This window comes from Lynx canadensis, chromosome E2 (assembly GCF_007474595.2).
Source record: "Lynx canadensis isolate LIC74 chromosome E2, mLynCan4.pri.v2, whole genome shotgun sequence".
Lineage (NCBI taxonomy): Eukaryota > Metazoa > Chordata > Mammalia > Carnivora > Felidae > Lynx > Lynx canadensis.
Window position 1 is genome coordinate 20,219,527 of NC_044317.1, and position 21,393 is coordinate 20,240,919.

Here is a 21,393-nt window from a genome sequence, read left to right on the forward strand (position 1 = left end):
AGCAGTTTCTCCTGAGCTCTCTCTCCTTGGCTCTCAGGTGGTCGATGATCATCTCCTCCCTGGGTCTGCACATCATCTTCCCTCGGTGCCTGTATCTTCTCTGTGTCCGAATTTCCTCTTTACAAGATCCCTGGTGACATTGGATTAGGGCCCACCATAATCACCTCATTTTAACTTCGTAATGTCTTTAAAGACCCCATGTCCAAATACAGTCACATCCTGACGCACTAGGGGTGGTAGGACTTCAACATAACACTTCTGGCTTAAAATTTATTTATTTTTTATTTTTTTTAAATATTTATTTATTTTTGAGACAGAGAGAGACAGAGCATGAACAGGGGAGGGTCAGAGAGAGGGAGACACAGAATCTGAAACAGGCTCCAGGCTCTGAGCTATCAGCACAGAACCCGACGCGGGGCTCGAACTCACGGACCGCGAGATCGTGACCTGAGCCGAAGTGGGACGCTTAACCGACTGAGCCACCCAGGCGCCCCTAAAATTTTTTTTTTTAAATATTATCAGGCAAGAAGGGAAAGATCTTAGGCCCAAAACTGTAAAAATGGCCAGTCTGTAAAGTCTCTCTCTCTCTCTCTCACTCTCACTGTGTGTGTGTGTTTCTCTCTTTTTCCCCTCTTACTCTTCTTGCGTTTCCCCTTTCTCTCTCTGTGAATAAAAGCTCTAGCCACCATCTCTATGCAGTCAGCATGTCTCACAGGATGTAGTCTTTTGACTCTGAATGTATGCAGTTCAAATCCTGAGTTGACCTCTTATGAGCCCCATGGCCGGGGGCAGGTTGCTTCAGTTTTTTGAGTCTTAGGTTCCTCATCTTTAAAGTGGAATTATAACCACTACCCCAGCTGATTTTGTTTTGTAAGGGTGATAAGGTGCTTCTGAGGGGACCGGTGGCACACAAGGTTTGGCAAGTGCAAATGTTCTGTCTCGAGTACAGACAGTGGTGTGTGTGTTGCAATAGAGATTTAAAAGTAATAACACAACTGACTTTTCTTTTTAATGTCTATTTATTTATTTTGAGAGAGAGAGAGAGCAAGAGAGCACACAGGCAGAGACAGAGGGAGAAAGAGAGAGAATCCCAAGCAGCCTCCATGATGCGGGGCTCAAACCCATGAACCATGAGATCACAGCCTGAGCCAAGATCAAGAGTTGGACACTTAACTGACTGAGTTGCCCAGGGGCCCCGACACAACCGACTTCTTAAACAATGTCACTGATAAAATACCCTTCATTGGGAACAGATGGCTTCCACTTCCAACCCATCCTCCCTTGTATGGAACAGAAGGGCACTATCTTTATTTCTACCTATTTCATATTAAATACATGTGTTTTTTTTCTGTCTCCCACAAACACTCACTCTCTCACACATACACACACACACTCTCTCTCTCTCTCTCTCTCTCTCACACACACACACACACACACACACACACACACACACTCACATCTGTGTCTTGAATTTAGTCATTCACAGGACAGCTTAACCAAAGGTATTTCACATGGCTGCACATCTTACTTTGAATTTATTTTACTCAGAAATTACCAAGCCTTATATATATATATATATATATATATATATATATATATATATATATATATATGAGAGAGAAGAGTCATCATTTATAGTTGTTTTAAAAAGAGAAGGCGTTCTGGGCTCTGGTTACAGCCTTCCTCCTCTTTCTTAAATCCCCTCAATTCCATCAGTCAGCTTCCAGGACCGGGACCTGCAAGAGGACCTCTTGCTATGAATTAAAATCAAAATATCCAACAAGTGACCCCAGAAGAAGTGTGTGTGGCTGGGCTCATAGTTTTTATTATTCCATGCCCCTTTCTGAAGTGATACCCCAAACCCCTGGCAGCTTTATATAAAGTAGCTACTTACTTAATTACTATATTACTTAAGGAGCTGTTGTCTATAAACAGAAAAACAGAGAATTGGTTAGTAGTGCTAAAAACCAAAAAAAAAGTGACAATAAAACACAGGACTCTGAATGGTACATTTCCTGGTTTGGGTGGGAGACATCTGTCTTCACAAAGTATCAAAACGTCTGAACCCTTGGTGTAAATCATTAAGTCCTTCCAGTGAATAGTCCGCATTGGGATTTTACAAAGTAACTTCTTCCGTCTAGATCTTTGACCGTGGGAGAAATAGACGGTGGTGTGCATAGTGCCCGGGGCATCAGGCAGTTCTTAAAATGGTAGTTACAACAGCCATTTAATAAAATGGAGATACTTGATTATATCATTGTAAGTGAAAATAAGAAGCAAAGTATGTTATATAATGCATGTTAAAATGCTTAACGGTAAAAAGGGAACCCATCTAATAAATATCCAGTAACGTCTGAAACTTAGCACAATCTCACAGGAATGCATCTGGAAAGAGCCCTCTTCCGTGAGGTGGGGAATCGGCCTTTCATCTGCTCTGTCCTCATTGAGTATCAGAATCTGTCTCCCATTAGTCTGAGCCTGATTTGGATTTCTGTGATGGACAGAGCGTGTTGTACGGGACTTGGAGGGTAAAGGGTGTGGTTGAACTGAGGATATCATAAAGGAGTCAGAAGGCAGGTCAGCATGGTTGAACTCAATCTGAAATGAAAATTTTATGGAGATATTTCGACGGTTGGCATACCCATGATTCACATAACCTTTGAATGTTACAAAGCAGGGCCTGGATAAAAACTTCCAATTTCCTCCAAGACATTTATCTGTTTTTTCTCAGTTTGTTCATTTTTGAATATCCAAGCTCTCTTCTTCCCATGCCATTCTGGACACATGTAGACTTGTCCCAAGGTCACATTTCTGTGGGGCAGGCCGAGGACTATGGGATGCAGGATTTCCTAGGTTCCTGCAACTAGAAATAGTTAAATTCATAGAATGTGAACAACACAACTTATTATAAGTCATGTTCTAAGGGCATTCTGCTTTCCTCCATCGTGTTCCACCATATCCAGCTACTTCTCTGGTTTGTCTGTGCACCCCCTCTGTTTTCTGCACCCAGATATGGTTCAGTTCCTTTGATTGCCATGGGGTATAGTGCTGTGGAGGGTGTTTGGTAGCAGCAATTATTTTTTCAAAATGGGAAAATACAAATAATAAAAGGAGTGTCTCAGCTACAGGGGTATAGATTTCACGCCTCTTCCTAAATACCACGATTTGACCCTCCCAGTAGGATTTGGCTGATGAATCCCTTTCCACCCACAGCCACAAGGCTCAACATTGAGAAAAGGGCCTGGAAGGAAACATATGGAGATGTTAAATAATGGCTGCATTCGGTCCTGGGATTTGGGGGCTTTTTTGTTCCCTTGTTCTCCAACTGTCTTTTAGGGACTTTGACCAAACAAAACAAAACAAAAAAACCTGTAACAGTCACGGTAATTTTCATGTGCATACCAAACTCCTTGACATTATATGAACTAAATTCTGTTAATTTCAACACTTCTCACATATAAGAAATTGAAATAACTGAAATTGAAATTTACAAAGAGGACTAATAAAAAATTCCCCTTACAATCATTACCATATGCTGGATGCTGGTAGGAATAATTTTCTAATCTAATAATTTGAAAAATATATTTGTAAACCAATATAAATAGAAAGATACGGAGAAGATTGTCCATAATAAAAAAAATGTGGGGCTGTTTCACTCCATCCCAACCTTTATTTAATCCCTCATTTATTCATTCAGTCTTATATATGGGCTAGGCCATGGGATTCACTGGGGAAGTAAGTCCCTGTCCTCAGGGGGTTTGTCGTCTATGTTAATTTCCTATCTGAAAAAATATATCCTTGGATTTAACAGATACTAAACTAAAGTGAGTGGAGAGAAAAAGCAGTAGTTTGCAGAAGTGTATTTTGCATGTATAAAGTATGGAGGATGAAATTTCATTCTCCACTTTACCTGCTGCACACACATACACCCTTCCCCCCCCCCCCCCACACACACACACTTTCACACTCTCTCTATCTGGCTCAGAGACTCAGGATTTATACCAATCATAAAAATAGTCATTTATTTAAAGCACTTATTCTTCTGGAAGGGCCAGTTGACTCCCCCATATCTTGCTCCATCCCACTGGTGCCTAGTCAAAGGAAATTCAGACAAGCAATGAGGGTGAACAGGGCCCCCTTACATCTCAGGGACCATAACTCCTATATGGAAAGGGCTGTGTGGGAGACAGGAAAGTCCCTGGCAGCAGTGCTGACAATAACCGTGACTTCTGTGTTTCATTGATTCCTTGGTTTCACGTGTCAGAGAACCAAACAGATGGATTAGGAGAGGATCTCACCTTGGTCCCGCAGTACCTGAATGGAAGAACACTCCTGCGGACGAGCAAATCCGTGTGGAATCATTCAAGAACGTTTATCACAAAACAAGTCAGTGGTAGTGAGTGGGAAGTACTACAGTACGAAAGAAAAATAACATCACCCCGAAAATCATTTGTTGTAAAAGTTAGGTGTGGAGGAAACATAGAGAATGTTTGGTAAAATACGGGAAGACGGGTCCTAAAACGGTCTTTGGAAGCTATTTCAAAAATAACACAAATATATGAAAATATGAAGCTCAGGATACAAGAAAAGATTGCGAGAGTAATAGGAGGTAAATGGCTCCCTACCCACAGTTAAGACAGAAATGATCAGAAAGTCAAATCCAAGCTGATTAGGATAAATTCAAAACATGTCCGCTAAATAGATCCCTCCTTCCCGTTTTCCCTTCTTGCTCTCTTTCTTACGTATTTATTGAGCATTCAATATGTGTCACAGGAATACAAATAAAAAGATGAGAAAAGGATAGAGAGGCAGAGAATGGATATAATACACATAAATTTTCGATATTTCTGAAGATTAAAAGAGCAATGGAAAGAAAACAATCATCAAGGGTATAATTAGATACAATTTTCTAAAGCTGAAAGGATCCAAATACGGAGATCAAACATCCCCACTGTATTATAAGAAGAGATAATGAAAAGAAGATTTACACCTAGAATACCATAGCAAATTCCAGAAAATAGAGTGACTGGTACAGTGTTTTCAGAGAAAAACATGTGACTCAAGAATGGGAAAACCAGCCAAATGCCCATTCGCCGGTAAGGGCCAAAAGCAAAACACAAACAGAACAAAAATCTCCAGAAAACCTACACAAACACAAAATGAACAAACAAACAAACAAACAAACAAAAAACAGGTTGAAGAACTTTTAAAATAGATTTCCCCTAAAATCTTATTCAGCGGGGGGAAAGAATGTGAATATGAGTTACACACACTGATATTGACTTGAAATTAGAGACTCAAGAATGGGAAGCCAAGGTATGAAAAGGATGGTTACAAGCAAAGAAAAGAATGAATATAAAGTCAAAAACTGTAAATATCCTTCTAAGTTGAATGCAAATATAATTCTTCAAAGAGATGATTCTCAATCGTCCAGTACTAATCTAATAGGAAATGGGCTTATGAAAGGGAGGTGAAAAACACAAACTCACTACGTTGCTCATCTTACAAGGAGGTGAGAGTTGATGTGAAATCTTGTGAATCAGAGAAAAAAATGACACAAATATATAAAAGCAATGCGGAGCAAAGCAAAATTTGTAAAACAGCTCCTTCCAAACTGCTGGGAAAAAAATAAGCAAAAACAAAATGTAGACCAAAAAAATAAAAATGTGGTTAAAGAAGGAAATGGTCAAGCAATATGAAAAGCTGATATAAAACAAGATGATCAAGTCAGTCAATAATAACATTAACTGATTCTCGTCTCTTAGTTATTATATGCCAAGAATCTGCTGTCGGCACTTTTTATGCACCTCATTGAATCCTTTTTAATAGATGAGTAAACTGAGGCACAGGTGTTTAAGTACATCGACAGTGCTTAGAGCAGATTTCTTGGCAGTTAGTATTGACCCTGACATCTGGCATTGCAGACAGGCAACGTTTTTATCTAAGCCTGCCTTGGGCAGAGAGGATGCTACCTAAAATCTGTAAGATCTTATAGATAGTTTCCTGCGATCTTATCCCCCTGCCAACTCAACACTGTTACAGCTCCTCTGTTATATTGAGAGTACAAGAGAAGAGGGCAGTGGGAAGAAAAATACTCGAAGAAGTACCTGATTGATAATATTGTTATTGTAAACACTGGGATTTTCCCTAGGAGTCACGTCTTACGTACCTCTCTCATTTTGCCTATGTTTTCAGAGTGCCCAATGGCTTCTATAGCCTAGAGGCATGCTTGCTTAAGCAGCACATCCTCACCAGCAGGCAGGAGTAAAATGATGTGAAGGGCTGATAGTTCACAGCTCTGCATCCCAGAGGAAACCACACAGAGAGAGGTTCCTGGACTGCCCAGGAGAGGCTTCTGTTGATGTTTTTAGACCCTTTTAAAAGATTCTATATAATTAACAATATTCTCCAACAATGAGAAGACCAAACTTCTCTTACTATGTTCAACAGTAAATTCCCACCTGGTGTTACATACAACTAAAAGACAAAGGACGTTGGAAAAATTGGATAAAACACATTACCGAGGAAATGCAAAAACAGAGAAACCAGCGCTGACAACATTGGTTTCCAACAAACTTTGTTCCAGGCCGAATAATATTAAAGGAGACAAAGAATGTCATTTTACAATCCACAGTGAAGATAAAATAGTCATGAAAATTTATTTGCTGAATTACATAGCATCAAAATATATAAGGCTAAAAATGTTCGAAATAAAATGGGAAATTTACAGACACATGTTTGTTTTGGGAGGCTGAGACATATCGCTCTTATCCTTGGCAGGGAAGAGACTCAAAATACATAAGTACATAGACAAATTTAAATAAAATAATAACATTCATATTTTAAAATAAAAATGTTTCCTTAGGCTTTCATGGAAGATTGATAACATTTGCTCTTATGCTAAGCCATAAGAATAAGCATGATACATTCCTTATAGGGGGTATTTTATAAGATCAACTCTCCAAATTTAATGTCAGATAAATACAGATGAAAAATAAAAGTCAAAACAATAATAACAATTAAAATTCCCCTCTAATTTTTGGTTAAAGAGTAATGGGGCCTAAGTTAGTAATTATTTAGAAATAATTTTAAAGTAAGAATATTTTATTGTAAACACAAGTTATAGTTCCAAAGCTTTACTCCAAGGCAAAGTCATAACAGAAGTCAATTCCTTAGTCAATAAGAAGTAATAAAAGTAAATTAATCAGTCTGTTTCAGATGTTAGACTGAGAACCCAAAACCCCTGGGGATACTAGGCAAATACAAATGATGAAGATAAGAATAGAAATAAACTGAAATAGGAAATAATTAGAAAATAAAAGAACTAAGTTAGCCCAATGTCTGTCTGTCTGTCTCTCCACCCTCTATCAAAAATAAATAAACCAATCAACTAGATCAATTTCTTATCATCTTATTAAAAAATAAGAATCACCATTTATCCTTAAGGAATCCTTAAGGAAAAGTAGAGACTAGATCACTCCAAATATAGAGAAGGCTTAAAAATAAGAGAATGCAATTAAAATGTACAAACTCTAGGTCAGTACATTAATAAAATTATTGATAAAATTTATTAGGGAAGAAATAGAAATAACTGAAATTGGCTAAAAAAAACCCACAACCCAATAATTAATTGAAGAGACCAATTACCATGGAAGAAAATGAAAACATCCTGTCTAACGTGGCAGGCAATTCCATTGATGGCTTCTGTCATACCATTGAAGATCAGATCGTTTCTGTGAGTCATAAATCATCTTACAGCACAGGCAAAATATGAATATGTACTTCTAAGTTAGTACTATCACAGACTATGTATATTTGATATAACTTTCTTTTTTAAAAATTTTTAATGTTTATTCATTTTTGAAAGATGAAGGGAGACAGAGCATGAATGGGGGGAGGGGGAGAGAGAGAGGGAGACACAGAATCCAAAGCAGGTTCCAGGCTCTGGGCCGTCAGCACAGAGCCTGACGCGGGGCTCTATCTCACAGACCATGAGATCATGACCTGAAGTCAGATGCTTAACTGACTGAGCCACCCAGGAGCCCCTATTTGATAGAACTTTCAATCAAAATACAAAAAGACAAACTAGCAAAACAGCATACATTGAAGAGTGTAGGACCATATATTGTTGGGCTAATGATATGGATTGAAAAGTACATTTTCAAAATCAAACAGATTCTATTGCTCAAAGAATCTTTGGGAAAACCAGTCTCTGAATCCACCAAGTCATCTATCAATCAACTCTATCTACCTGTCTATCTTGCTCTCTTTTCCACATGTGTATTCCTATGCACATACAGTATATACATGTACTCCTGGGTCCTCTATCATTATGCTCATTCTGTATAGTACATTGATTTAGTTATTCAGGTGTTTCTGTGTGTAAAGTCATCCTAACGTGTTGATCGAGGTACACATTTGCACAAAAGCCTCAGAAGTGTCTGTAGAGTGCCAGTGTGCTAAGGTCATTGGGCTTTTTCTGGATTCATTCACAAAGATGGGGTAACTGTTGTTTTAACAGACCTGGTACCTCTTGTCTCAGTTGTAGGAATAGTTGGAAGGACTAGACGTGAGGATTAACATAGGACATTTCCTCTAAGATTCCTGGGATGGCCCCTCTGCTGCAGCCCCAGTTGTTCTCAAATTCAGTAAACACCTGGGCTTGTACCTTCTTCGAAGCTTCCTTCCCAGAGCCAACCATAGCTTCAGGGATGCTGATGGCATGGTCTCTCTCAGCTGTTTCCTTGCCTTGAAATTTAGTTTAGGCAGTCATGGGGCAAGGAGACACAGGATGCCTCTGTGTAGGCGAGCAGGTTACTGCAGTGGGACCACCTCCTCCAGCCAGGCCGCCAGACTCTGTTTGCATGCAGGGCTTCCTGACTGCATGCTTCCATCGTCTTCTCTCTCCAACTGCACAGGATGGGCTGAGAATCTGCTTGCGGGGTAATCAGTCATTTGTCGCTCTGACCACTCAAGGACAAGAAGAGACTTTTATGGACAGTTTTTGTAGTTATACTGAGATATGTGAGAGCCCTAAATTTTAAATACAATAGCCACACCTGATGGACGGCGGGAGGGCTCTAGTTGTTCTGGGAGCCATACGTCTTAGCTCTTCTGTTGAGTGCTTTACTGGGTGTTGTTGTGGGGGTGGTATCATGGACTTTCTTTGCAAAATGAATAAGAAAGAAAAGGAAGGAGAAGGGGTGGGGGGAGGGTCAGGAGAAGGATCAGGACCCAAATAGGTGTGCTACTTTTCTCTTGAGGGAAATTTGGATAAAGGAGCCACCACGGTTCAGCATTCACCCTGAGTAAGAGAGAAGGAACTTTTGTTTTCATGCTCCAGCCAAAGACGGAAGAGAAAATAAAACAGAACCGACTGACGAACAAACACAACTAGTTAGTGTTTCTCCCTCCAGACTGTGAGGAGTGGAAAGTCACCTTAAACCCTGAGCCGTGAATCCTGACTCAAGGAATGTGATACATGGAGCTAGGGTTTTAAGAGGGATTTTGGAAAACTTTGAGTTCAACTCCTCACTCAGGAGAAAGATGCATCCAAACCCCTTGACAAGCAAGTCTGTCTGCCTCTGGGTGAATTTATCTCAATTTGACCCCACGTGTGCACAGAGTCAGAATTCACTGCCTGCCTCTGGCCTCCAGGATGCGGGGAGGGGGTTCTGACTCCTCCACCCCCAAAGTGAGCGATAGTGGTTAGTTATGCTCTAGCTTACTTCTGGTTCTAGCTTCCGGTTCTCTCTGTCACTCCTGGGGGCTGGGGCAGACTTTAAATCCTGTATGGTCCTGAGAGCACTTTGGGTGTAGACAGACTCATGAAGAGCAATTGCTTGCGAGGCCCTGGAAGGTTATAGAAAAGCAAATGCCCCAGCTGAGGTCAGGTTGAGAGAGACATGAGAAGGTCAGTCCAGAGCAGGAAAGGAGAGCATACTCAAGTCGTGCATATGGAGGGGGGTTTGATAAAGGCCTTCTTTATAAACATGTGCCTGGGTGTACAGAAACCCCAAGGGGGAGTGCAGTGCCCCGGGACTAGTAACGGTGTGGGGAGGGGTTGTTATCCTTGTCACCCTGGGCCTATAAAGGCAGAGAGAGGGAAGGTGGACAGCATCTGGAAGGAGAGGTTGGCAAGAAGAGGGGTGCCAAGACAGGAGCCGTGGCAGTTGGAGCCAACTTGAGGAAGATCTGCACAAGGGGGATGGAGAAGGGGGGTGAATGGTAGAAGAAAAGGTACAGTGACCTCACTCGCCTACCCCTGCCAAGTCTTTCCTGCGGGGCTCCTCGCTGGCCACACCCAAAGGGATTGCCAGAAGCCAAGTGAGTCCCTTGGTGCAGTCCAAACAGGTCAGCCCCACAGGACACCAGAAGCAGAGAGGAGGGTGAGGGCGGTACAGCCCTGTGTGGGTGGGGGTTCAGAGTTGCTCACAAGTGGAGGCATGGGGAAAGCTGCAGAAGTTCTGTGACTTTGACCTGACTGCTCCCTCCCAGCTTCATTGCCCTTATACATCACAGTGATCGTCAGTGTGAGAGGGAAGAGGTGGGAACCCATTTCCCATCTCTGCTCTGCCCATTAGACAGATGAGGAAAAGCAAGGCTTGGCCGCAACACCACGCTGCCTCCCATGGGACAAGAGACCGATTTCCAAGAGCAGGCTCTCTCTGGATACACACCAGTCAGTGGACTGACAGGTGTCTCAGACTCAGGAATCACAGAAACACGTCTTGCAGGACCAATGATGCAGGTTCCCCTCACTGGGCTAAAAGACTAACAGCAGCTCGTGAAACCCCATCTGGCTATGGTGCACGTACCAGAAAATGTGGCCATCTCTTCCATCATTTGGTTTTAGTGGAGACTGTTTTCAAATGGAAGCAATCTGTCTTTCTCATGTCTGGGAAGAGTGGTTATTAACTATGAGGAAACTGTCTCCAGCAGTAGGTCAATTAATTACTGCATTTTAAAGCTGCTTCGTGAAAAACAGCAATTAATTTCACTACATTTCTGGGTAGTTCTTCTGCAAACCTTATCCATTTGAAATCACGTTATCATGGGCGGATGTGGAGACTTGATTATTTCTGAGAGCTTTATAGGAGATCATATTCTTTTTTTATTTTTTTAAGGACTGTGGGGATAGAATTAGGTTTTAATTATCACTGGCACCTTTTCACTACTGGAAATGACTTGAAAACAAGACGGGAAGAATTTACACCAAAAGGAGACTTGATAAATACTCTGAAAGCCTATTTATCTAAACACATCTTCAAGTTGAAATGCCATCTGATAAGAAAAAAAAAAATCCAAATATAAAATGGGACATTTCTGTTTACTTACTAATATTCTTTTTACTTTTCTGGTCTAATTGGTTACGAATTCCACAAGCTTTTTTTCTGGGTGAGAAATATCAAAGGGACTATTTTCACCTGTTCCTTGACCTTTTACCTCAGCCTCAGCTGCATTATCTTTAACTGGGTTGGACCCTGCTGCCCTCCTATTTGGTTTCACAGGAAGCCACAGAGAACTTGACTGGCTTTGGTCCAGAGGGCAGTGAGCAATAGTTTTTCATTGCCGTATATTATCTGGCCGTGGGAACTGGCCAAACCTGGGTTTAGGGACTAAATATAAGTTGGGCATTTCATGCTGACCTTGCCAGACTTTTCTAAGGGTGTCTAATTTCAAGCAATTCTTATAGGTAAAGCCCACGGTTTCTCAACCTCAGCACTTTTAACATTTGGGGCTGGGTAATTCTTTGTTGTGAGAGCTGTATTATACATCGTAGAATGTTTAACCGCATCCCTGGCCTCTACCCACCAGATGACAGGAGGAGCCCTCTCCCCTCAGTTGCGATGATCAAAAATGTCTCCAGGGGCGCCTGGGTGGCGCAGTCGGTTAAGCGTCCGACTTCAGCCAGGTCACGATCTCGCGGTCCGTGAGTTCGAGCCCCGCGTCAGGCTCTGGGCTGATGGCTCAGAGCCTGGAGCCTGTTTCCGATTCTGTGTCTCCCTCTCTCTCTGCCCCTCCCCCGTTCATGCTCTGTCTCTCTCTGTCCCAAAAATAAATAAACGTTGAAAAAAAATTTTTTTGAAAAAAAAATGTCTCCAGATAGTGCGAAGTGTCCCCTGAGGGGCAAAATCATCCTTAATTGAGAACCACTGGTATAAATACAACTATTTACGATTACAGAGATAGAGAGATTGAAAGACTATAGGTAAATATACATGGACATATGTATACATAGCTCAATAATAAAGGTTGTTTTTGGAAAGACTGTGAATCAGTGTTCTCCAGAGGAACAGAACCAGTAGGAAATATATACATATGTGCACAATACATATATAAACCTACATACACATCCATCCATACACACACACACACACACACACACACACACACACAGTTGCCCTTTGCATAATACAGGGATTAGGGGCCCTGTCACCCTGCACAGTCGAGAATCCTCATGTACTTTTGGCTCCCCCCAAACTTTTAATACCTACTGTTGAGCTAGAAGCTTTACTGATAACATAAATTGTCGATTAACACATATTTTGTATGTCATATGCATACTATATTCTTACAATAAAGTAAGCTGGAGAAAAAAAGTTAAGGAAATCATAAGGAAGAGAAAATGGATTTATTGTACTGTATTTATCAAAAAACAATCCACTTGTAAGTGGATCTATACAGTTCTGGCCCTTGTGCTGTTCAAGGGTCAACTGTATATGGAGATTATAGGAATTGGCTCATGTGACTTTGGAAGCTGAGAAGTCCCACAGTCTGACATCTAGTTCTCCAGAAGCCTGAGAAAGAAGACCACCAGTGTCTGAGGGCAAGAAGAGAGGGATGTCCCAGTTCAAGCAGAGAGTAGATTCTCCCTTCTTCTACCTATTTCTTTGACTCAGGCCCTCAGCAGATTGGATGAAGCCTACCCACTTCTGTGGGGAGATCTTCTTTACTTAGTCTGCTGATTCATACGCCAATCTCTTTTGGGAAGCTCACAGACACACCCAGGAATAATGTTTCACCTACTCCCGGCATCCCTGAGCCCTGCTGCGTTGACCCATAAGATGAACCATCACACCTTGTGATGTGTCTTCAGGCGCATCTGGATTTCAGTCGAGGCTTTGTCGAGACAACCTCCGGGGTACTTCCTCCTCTCTAGAGGCTGCCCTCATAAGGTTTTGGTAACTATAGATGAGCGAGTGTGTACAGAGTGGCGAGCACTGGGTCTGGTACCCAGGAGGTGCTCCAGGAAAGCTATTTCTTCCCCACGTGCAGAAGCCGTCAGTACTAAACGGACTGATAGCTGCTGGAAGCAGAAGAGTCATTGCATTCACCGATAGGTGTTTCTATTCTCTGCTCTGTGTCCCCTGCAAGAGATGTCTGTCCTTGTTTCATGTCATATACTAGTTTTTCATTTCCCATAAACTTGCTTTTCTTCAAAAAGTATGTAAGCAACACGCAAACACACTGTCATTGCAAAACTTCAGACACCACAGATAAAGGAGGCCGAAGCCTCCTTTGCCCTTTTTACCCCAAGGCCTACCCCCATCTCCAGAGGCAGCCACTGGCATCAGATTGAGATGTGTCCTTTCAGGCCTTTTCTCGAATTTTTATACCATTATCATTTTGCATGTGTAAATGTGCACATCTTTATCTTGTACAGACTGAGGTGTTACCTTTTCAATGCACATGTCAGTATATTCAGACCTAGCTCCCTTTGGCATTGTATGTTGGCATGGTGTGAGACCTTGGGCTGTTTGAAGTTTGTGGCTCTCACTAACAACGCTGCAGTGAATGGACTCACAACTCCTTGTGCATTTATCTATAGTAGATGCTAAGAAGTGAAATTGCTGAGACAGAGTATGAGCATTTTAAATTTTAACAGAAAATGCCAGGTTGCCCTCCCAAATGGCCCGACCATTTTGTATTACCAGCATTCTCAGTAGTAGCAAATTTAATTTTTTCCCAATCTGATGGAAAAAAAAATCACCAAACAGATGTCTTGTTTTAATTTGCATTCCACTGATTACTGTCCAAATGAGTGTATTTTCTTATGTTTGTGGGCCATTCTTTTTTTTTTTTTTCTTTTGATACTTGTGTCTTCCTTTCTTGTGCTTACTCTGTATTGGGGTGTTTGTCTTTTTCTTATAGGTTTGTTATTTTTTTTTTTATATGTTCTGTGTGTTAATTCTTTGTTATACACATTGCACAGGAAGAGACTGAGATGCTCCACAGTAAGTGTTTCAAAGGGCATTAGGTTTTAGCTGCGGTCTGAGATGATCAGCGCATTTTCCGAGCAGTGATGTATCCCCATCTCTGGTCCCGGGGCATCTGCTCTCAGTTACACTCCCTGATTTTGTCTCTCCTCAGCTGCAAGTGTCCCCCACGAACTTCTGGATCTCCTGTATCCCCAGCAGACCCTCACCTCCCTGCCTCTGAGGTCAGAGGCCACCTTGAACAGTGGGTCCAAGGTAAGTACACACCTGTGCCCCTTGCAAGCCTGCCTCCCTGGAATTAAGCATTGCCAGGCATGCAAGGCAAAACACCGTCCGTGGGACATTAATAAATGTTGTGGGCAAACAAGATTCATGATATAAGCTTGCAAAACACTTGAATTTTCTTACTGTAGGCCTTTTTTTCCCCCTCTGAGTCTTTGCTCTGTCACCATGCATGATGACCCTCCAAGAGGGGTTCTATTTCCCAAATGTATCTGGCAAGATGGGACTTTTTTCCTAGAGCGTCTCTTAAGCTCACCTCGGCTTGGAAGAGACTTTAGGGCATTTGGTTTTGGTGCGTGCAATCAAGCTGCCGTTTGACAGCTGTCACATGCTTTTTTTTCCAGACCGTTCCGCGTCTCATGTCCTTATGCTCTGTGTGTATCTAGCACATACAGGGCACTGCGTATAGTAGAAGTCCTGTGATCCCTGCTAAATGTTGGGGACTATCAGAATAAATGTGTGGAATTGGGAGAGGGCCTCCCGGGAGAGCGCTGTTTGCAAGTTTTCAGGCCTGGGATTGATGAGCTGTGTGGCTCTGGAGAATCTTCTCAGCTTCCCTGGGTGGCATTCTGCTTACCCTGCAGTGAGCATGATGATATCTGATTCCCAGGAACTTGGAGGAAAGGTGAACGAGATAACAGACGCACTGGCCTAGAGCCACTGCTGGGTGTGTCAGGACAATATTGTGTGCGGTTTGAGTCTTGGCACAGTGGGCAAAGTATGGGAAACCCCAAATTCCCTGATGCCCCAAATCCTTTCCTCTTTCAGAGAGCCAGACAGCAGGCAGTGTGGAAGTACTTCTGGGGCGGGAATACAGCAGCTCCTGTCCTCCCCCCTGGCTCTTCCCTCTGAGGCCTGCCCTCAGGTTCCTGACCCTGTGGTGCTGCCACAGCCTGGCTTGTGCACCGGGCAGCAGCAGGGCCTCCCAGGGGCAGCAGCTGACCACACTTGGCAGTTTTTGCAACAGTTGTAGCGCTGGTCTCGATGCGCCCCTTGGCGATACCTGCCCTGGCCTGCGGGCATCCCCCTGCAGGGGCCCGAGTCCCTGTCCATGGTCCCCGGAGCCTCCTAATTCCAACTGTCTTCATCTTCCCAGCCCTAGTGGTGGCTCTCTCTCCTGCAGTTGGTTGAACCGTGACGCCCGGGGGTTTTCTTACCCTTTCGGCTGCCTAGTTATCAACTAGATTCCCAGTGAACAATTCTTAACGTTAAGTGGTTTCCATTCCCATAACTGGGTTGACTTCTGTCTCCTGACTGGACCCTGGCTGATAGTGGACAGAAGGAAGAATGGCAGGAAGGAAGGAAGGAAGGAAGGAAGGAAGGAAGGAAGGAAGGAAGGAAGGAAGGAAGGGAGGAGCTAGAAGGAAGGACAGAAGCCATCTGTCTTCTAAATCCACATCTTGTGCTCACCCCCGGAACCCTCAGCTGCCAGTCAAGTCCAGGGCTGGCTGGCTTGCACCCTGCCTCTGACCAGAAACCAGAACCCTCCATGCATGGGGCTGCCCCCAAGCAGGATAACCCGTTTCCACAGATTAGCTGGTTAAGCATGATGGGTCTCTTGTTTTCTCGTGGAAATGGCTGCTCAAATGTGTTTTTCTTTAAGGTGATGGAAAGTCATCCTTGATTCATTAAGTGTTTGGCAATGTTGATTGCTGTTATAATGATTATTACATTGTCGTATTAGGTTATAGCTATTAACATTGTCGCTTTTATGGGAAACTGCTAATGAACCAGTCACAAGAACAGAAGATACTAAACCCATGAACTTGGTGTTTGGGGTGTGCTTGCTTCACGAGCTCAAAGGGAGACTGGGGGCTTTTCCAATGTTGGGCTCAAGAGTGTGTCCTCTGAAATCAGATAGCTCAATTCCACCTCCCGTTCACTGTGGGCTCACTCAGCTTTCCTGTTCTCTGAGTTCCCAGCTCTGAACGAGGGAGAAGCATAATAATAATAACACCTCCTCAGAGATTATTGGCAGATTAGATAACAGAGCTTTCTCCAGAGCTATCTCCAATAGCCGTCACTGCTTCTGTAAACAGATCCGGACCCAACAATTTCTTCAGCCCTGAGACCCCTCTTTCTGCCCCAACCCCAACTTTTAAGCTTATTTCTTCCAGCAACCACCCAGTGAAACAAGGAAGTGGATGGATGCCATCTTTGTGTGTCAGTGTGATCAACGACAGTGGCTGGCCCTTTGTTGGGCTTTGTACATGCTCACTGAATGAACGAGTCTATTGGTAGGCCCCAGGCTTTAGGTGTCATGAAGAGTAGAGACTGGACCCACAATCTAACACTCCATGGACTTGACAAGATTCTAGATAACCACAGACAATACACACTGATCTTACTAAAGTGGTTCTCCAATGAGAATCCCTGGGAAGCTCATCAAATAAGATGCAGATCCTCAGCCCTGTCCCGAGAGCTGCTGAATCTCTAGGTCTGGGATGGGCTCTGATGGTTATATCACAACAAGCTCCTGGGGAAACTGGGGTGCCATGTGGGTGCCCTGAGGACGACACTCGAGGGATATTGCATTGTGGGGTCATTGCGAGGTCTCAGTGCAGCTGTAAATAGACTTGCACCTGGTTGGTGCACATCATCTCCCTTCGTTGATTAGGAGATCCTTGCTGGTAGGATGTCTGCTGGGTTTTAGGTCATGATGTTTGGGCTTAAACTTCAGACCCGCCAAAAACAGCTGTGAAAGCTGAGACCCATTGCTCACTTTTGGGGGTGTCATTTTTCTTCTCACCTGCCCGTACAGATTTGAAGGGAACCTTTTAAGGGTATCATGTGAGATATTATATGAGAAAAGTGCTTCGTAAACCATAAAATACCTTTCAAATGTTAATTATTTTTAAATTTGTGGGTTCATTTTATTTTATGATGAGTCTCCAAATCCATATTCTTAATCCTAAATAAGAAATTATTTTTCAAAAATAAAGAATCGTTTACAAGGTGAATTGCAATTAAGTCAGCCCAGGGGACCGCTTGTAATCCACAAAGGCAGTGCTGACAGGGGACAGGGACCGACCAGCCTGATCCGTCAGGTGCAGGTTCAGAGTGGGGACAGAGCGGTGTGACCTGTCCCCATGTCCCCAGAACAGGGTAGGCCGAAGTGAGGTCCTGCTTGTGGCACTGCCCAGGCCTCCTTCTCCTGTCTCTGCTGAGGCCTCGGGTCTGGTCCCCTCCCCTGTCCCCCACACTCCACTCTCCATCCACACACCTCTCTTGTCCTCTCCTGTACTCCACAGGCGGGGTCAAGGAGCAGGCCACACCTTTCCTGTTGCCACCTGCATGTTTCTCATAATGAGGATAACCCATATTTCCACAACTCTGACCCTGGCTACTGTCTTTGACTTACAAAGAGCTGGTGAAGGGAAAGTCAACACAGCTCTGAGCCAGACAGACTTAACGGCACACTGTGCCCAGTAAGCTTCTGTCCTTTATGTGTCTTCTAGCCTCTGCCCCTCACTCTCATCCTTGTCTAGGAGATGGTGTTAAAGATAAGCTCCTGTCTTCATCAAAGTGATCAATAAATGAGAGTAAGGAATGAAAGGAACAGGCAGTAATAAAGCACCTACTGTGTGCCTGGCCCTTTGGCCACATGATTCCATATGATCTTCTCCCAGGCCAGTGCTGTTGGGTTGTTTCTGTCCTCGTTCCACCAATTGGGACGTCCCACGAACGTCCCGCCAACAGTGCTGTTGGGTTGTTACTTGTCCTCTTCAAGAATGCAAGAATGGTTGACGCTTGCATTCACTAGCACCCGGGACATGGCCAAGAGACAGCCATGCCCTCTCCATTTGCAAGGGAGTGCATTCTACCAGAAATGGGAATATGTGCAATCTGCCAAAGGCCGCATGGCCTGCACGTGGCTTAGCAAGAACCGAAACCCAGCCTGCCTGGTTCAGAAGCCCAACCCTTTCATGCTCATGCAGTGGGTGAGCCAGCTCTCCTGCCGGGGACACACGGGTGTCGCTTCCATGCCCTGGACCTAGGCAGATCTGTGGGGACCTGTGTGCTCAGGGACGGCTCCCGTCTCCCTTGGCTCTTCTCTTCTCCTTCCCCCTCACTGTCTCTCAGATTTTGCAATTGCCTCATTAAAATGCAATTGTGTGATTCATCAACATTATAGGAGAAAGCAGTTAGATAAAATACAGGGAAAAAATGAGTATTTGCAGAGACAAGTAGTATCAAGCTTTCTACCTCATCAAGGGGCTAAATGCATGCATGTTAGCCCTATCACCCTGACGTCCAGAAATCCCCGGAGTGTGGAGGGGTTTTTTTCCTCTTCAGTCTCTTATATGATCCATGATCTTTACGTTTCGCCCACCCTTGTGAAAGCTAATGGCATCATTTTCATGCATGGACACGGGCCTGCCAGCTGACAGTGGTTAGCAATTCTTATTACAAATATATCTTCTAATTCCCGAGCTAGAATTGTAAAGCTTTTCTATAGTGACACTGAACCAAAATATCGAAATTGCTCAAGCCTTTAAAGAAAGCAGCAGCAAAAGGTTGCAGAACGCCTTTTAAGTAATGCTGCAGCGAGGCTCTCTGGAATACAGATAGATGCCTGCCTGGGCCTTCCTGTCACCTCAGATCACCCTGGAATTCAGACTCCAAACTTCCAGTGCCTTTGGCAGGAATTGCAGACAGGCAGAGAGAGAGAGAGAGAGAGAGAGAGGGGTGGGGGGGGGTCTCTTTGAAAAGTAACTTCTACACAGTTTTGATCATTACCACTGTCTGAACATGGAGAAGCCTCTTTGCAGTTTGGAATGGAAATGATAAAACAGGATGTGCATGTCAGACACAACCTGTAGGCTTATCCTTTGAAGGCATTCCCCTCCCTGTTCAGGGGCCACATCCACTTTGGCTTTTTCTTCAAGATGTAATTCCCTGTCCATATTCATAATGAAGGCATCCTGCACTTCCTCCCTCCTGTCCCAGGCTCCCTCTGGGCTCACCACCCTCTTCCTTCTCTCCATCACAGCTAAGCAAGTGTGGACAAGGGAAACATTCTGGCTTTGAAGTCAGTCTCGACTCCCATCTTGGACTTAAGATTTAGGGCAAGACGTTTAACCTCTCAAAGCGTTCCTTACTTCACCAAATGCACTTAATGATATTTGTTTCGTGGAATTGTTTTGTGGATTGAAGGAGATCAAGTTAGCATCAGCATGAAAGACGGATATCATTTGTATTTGTATGGCTTTCGTCATGGGTGATTTTTGGTGGCTGTCTTCCTCAGAAGATGGGGCTCCTCGAGGAACCAAGGGGGGGCGGTCCACGGCACTCACGGTGCTGCTAGGCCCCCACTTTCTTCTGATTGTGTGGTGCCGCCGACATCTGTGCATTGGCTTCTCTCTGCAGGCAGGCTGTCTGTCTCTGTGGGTTGGGAAGATGGAGACAAGCCTGAAGCAGAGTCACGCCCTCACGGGTTAGCATTCCGTGGGGACACGCTGGGTGGGATGCAGGGCTCTTCCTCCCCTGAGATCCATCTGTTAGTCTCCAGGAGGGCTGGCTGGCATGCTTGGGTCCCATTTCCACCCCTGGATCACATGGGGGAGAGTGGATAGTACATGTCAGACTCTTAACTCCTGCTGCCCCAGCAGTATGTAGTGGAGTGAGAAGTATGGATGCCAGTTCCCCCAAGCCCATGGGACCAAGGGCAAGGACAGTCATCCAACAGAAAGGACCCGGGGGCACCAGGAAAAGGGAAGGATCCTTGGGAAGTCCAAACCAACAGATGTACATTGCATGACCAAACACTGCTTAATAACTGAATTAATAGACAAACAAATGAAAGGTGGGTTTTTTTTTTTTTTTTTTTTTTTACAAAGAGCCCTGGCCTGGGAATAGGGCAAATGGAGTTAAGTCTGCACGCCTCGGTTAATTTGAGTGACTTGGTACGTTTAGAGCTGCTTCTCAGGGCCTGGTGTCCTGGACTATAGAATTTTCTGGTTGGATTAGGAGATCTCCAAGGCCCCTTCCAAATTTACATGTCTATTATCTCATGCTCCTCATTAAGAAAGAATTTTAAGTTAATTGAAACAGGGCTTTTGCAGCAGGCTCTGGAGAAAACCGTATAGATATCTATAGGTTAAGTAGAAGAGAGGGTAATGACACGCTTTCCCTGGCTTAGGGGGAAGAGTAATTTGGAAGATGAAAAATAAGTAAGACTAGCCTCCCTATTTGGGACAGTGCTGTGCTCTCTTCAGGGAAGACCACAGACAGGAAGAGATGTTCTGCCCAATGACCAAGGGAGGGTCAGCTTGTCAGCAGGAAGGATGGGCTGAGCCATAGGAACAGGGAAAGCACGCATTTGCTACCGTTCTTAGGAATAGACACAGTTTGTGGGTGATTACTCAGTATTCCATTGAATGGGGGGAAACAGGTCAGAGAAGTGAAGGAACTTGGCCTTGTCGCCTGCCCAGGACTGGGGTCAGGGAGTCCTTGGACTCCACGGAGGATCTGAGCAGTACATGCCGTGTGGTGGCTTTAGGTCAGGGACAAGGTGACCCTCACATGGAGAGCCGTGCCAGCCAGTCAGTGTTCAAGGCCAGACGAGGGTGAGCTGAGGGCCGGGCGGCCCGCCCTCACCAGCCTACAGGGGTGGGTTGTTGTCTGAGGTGCAGAGAGCTGGAGCCCCACCTCTCCTTCCCTCACCCCTCCTTCTTCCTGCCGTCCTACCACCTAGCACACCGCACACGGGACTCACAATGCCACAGGAGAGCCATACCCTCCGGGGGAGGCAGTGGAACAGAGCCGTGGCCCAGGCGGGAACAGGAGGCCCCGGGCCCTGGCCTGCAGGCCTGGAGACCCGGATGGGCTTTCTCCAGCCAGCCTTCCTAACTCTTGTAATTGTCTTTTGTCTTTGCCTCTGGGTGTCTTC

General features: G+C 44.2%; 1 long non-coding RNA gene across 2 annotated transcripts in view; it reads left to right on the forward strand.

The window, feature by feature from the left end:
- Nucleotides 1–21,393, forward strand: part of LOC115503390 — a 386,748-nt gene that overhangs the window by 100,641 nt on the left and 264,714 nt on the right. For both annotated transcript variants that reach the window (XR_003965361.1, XR_003965362.1), the window contains exon 3: nucleotides 14,374–14,474. This is a non-coding gene — a long non-coding RNA (uncharacterized LOC115503390). The remainder of the gene's footprint in view (nucleotides 1–14,373; nucleotides 14,475–21,393) is intronic.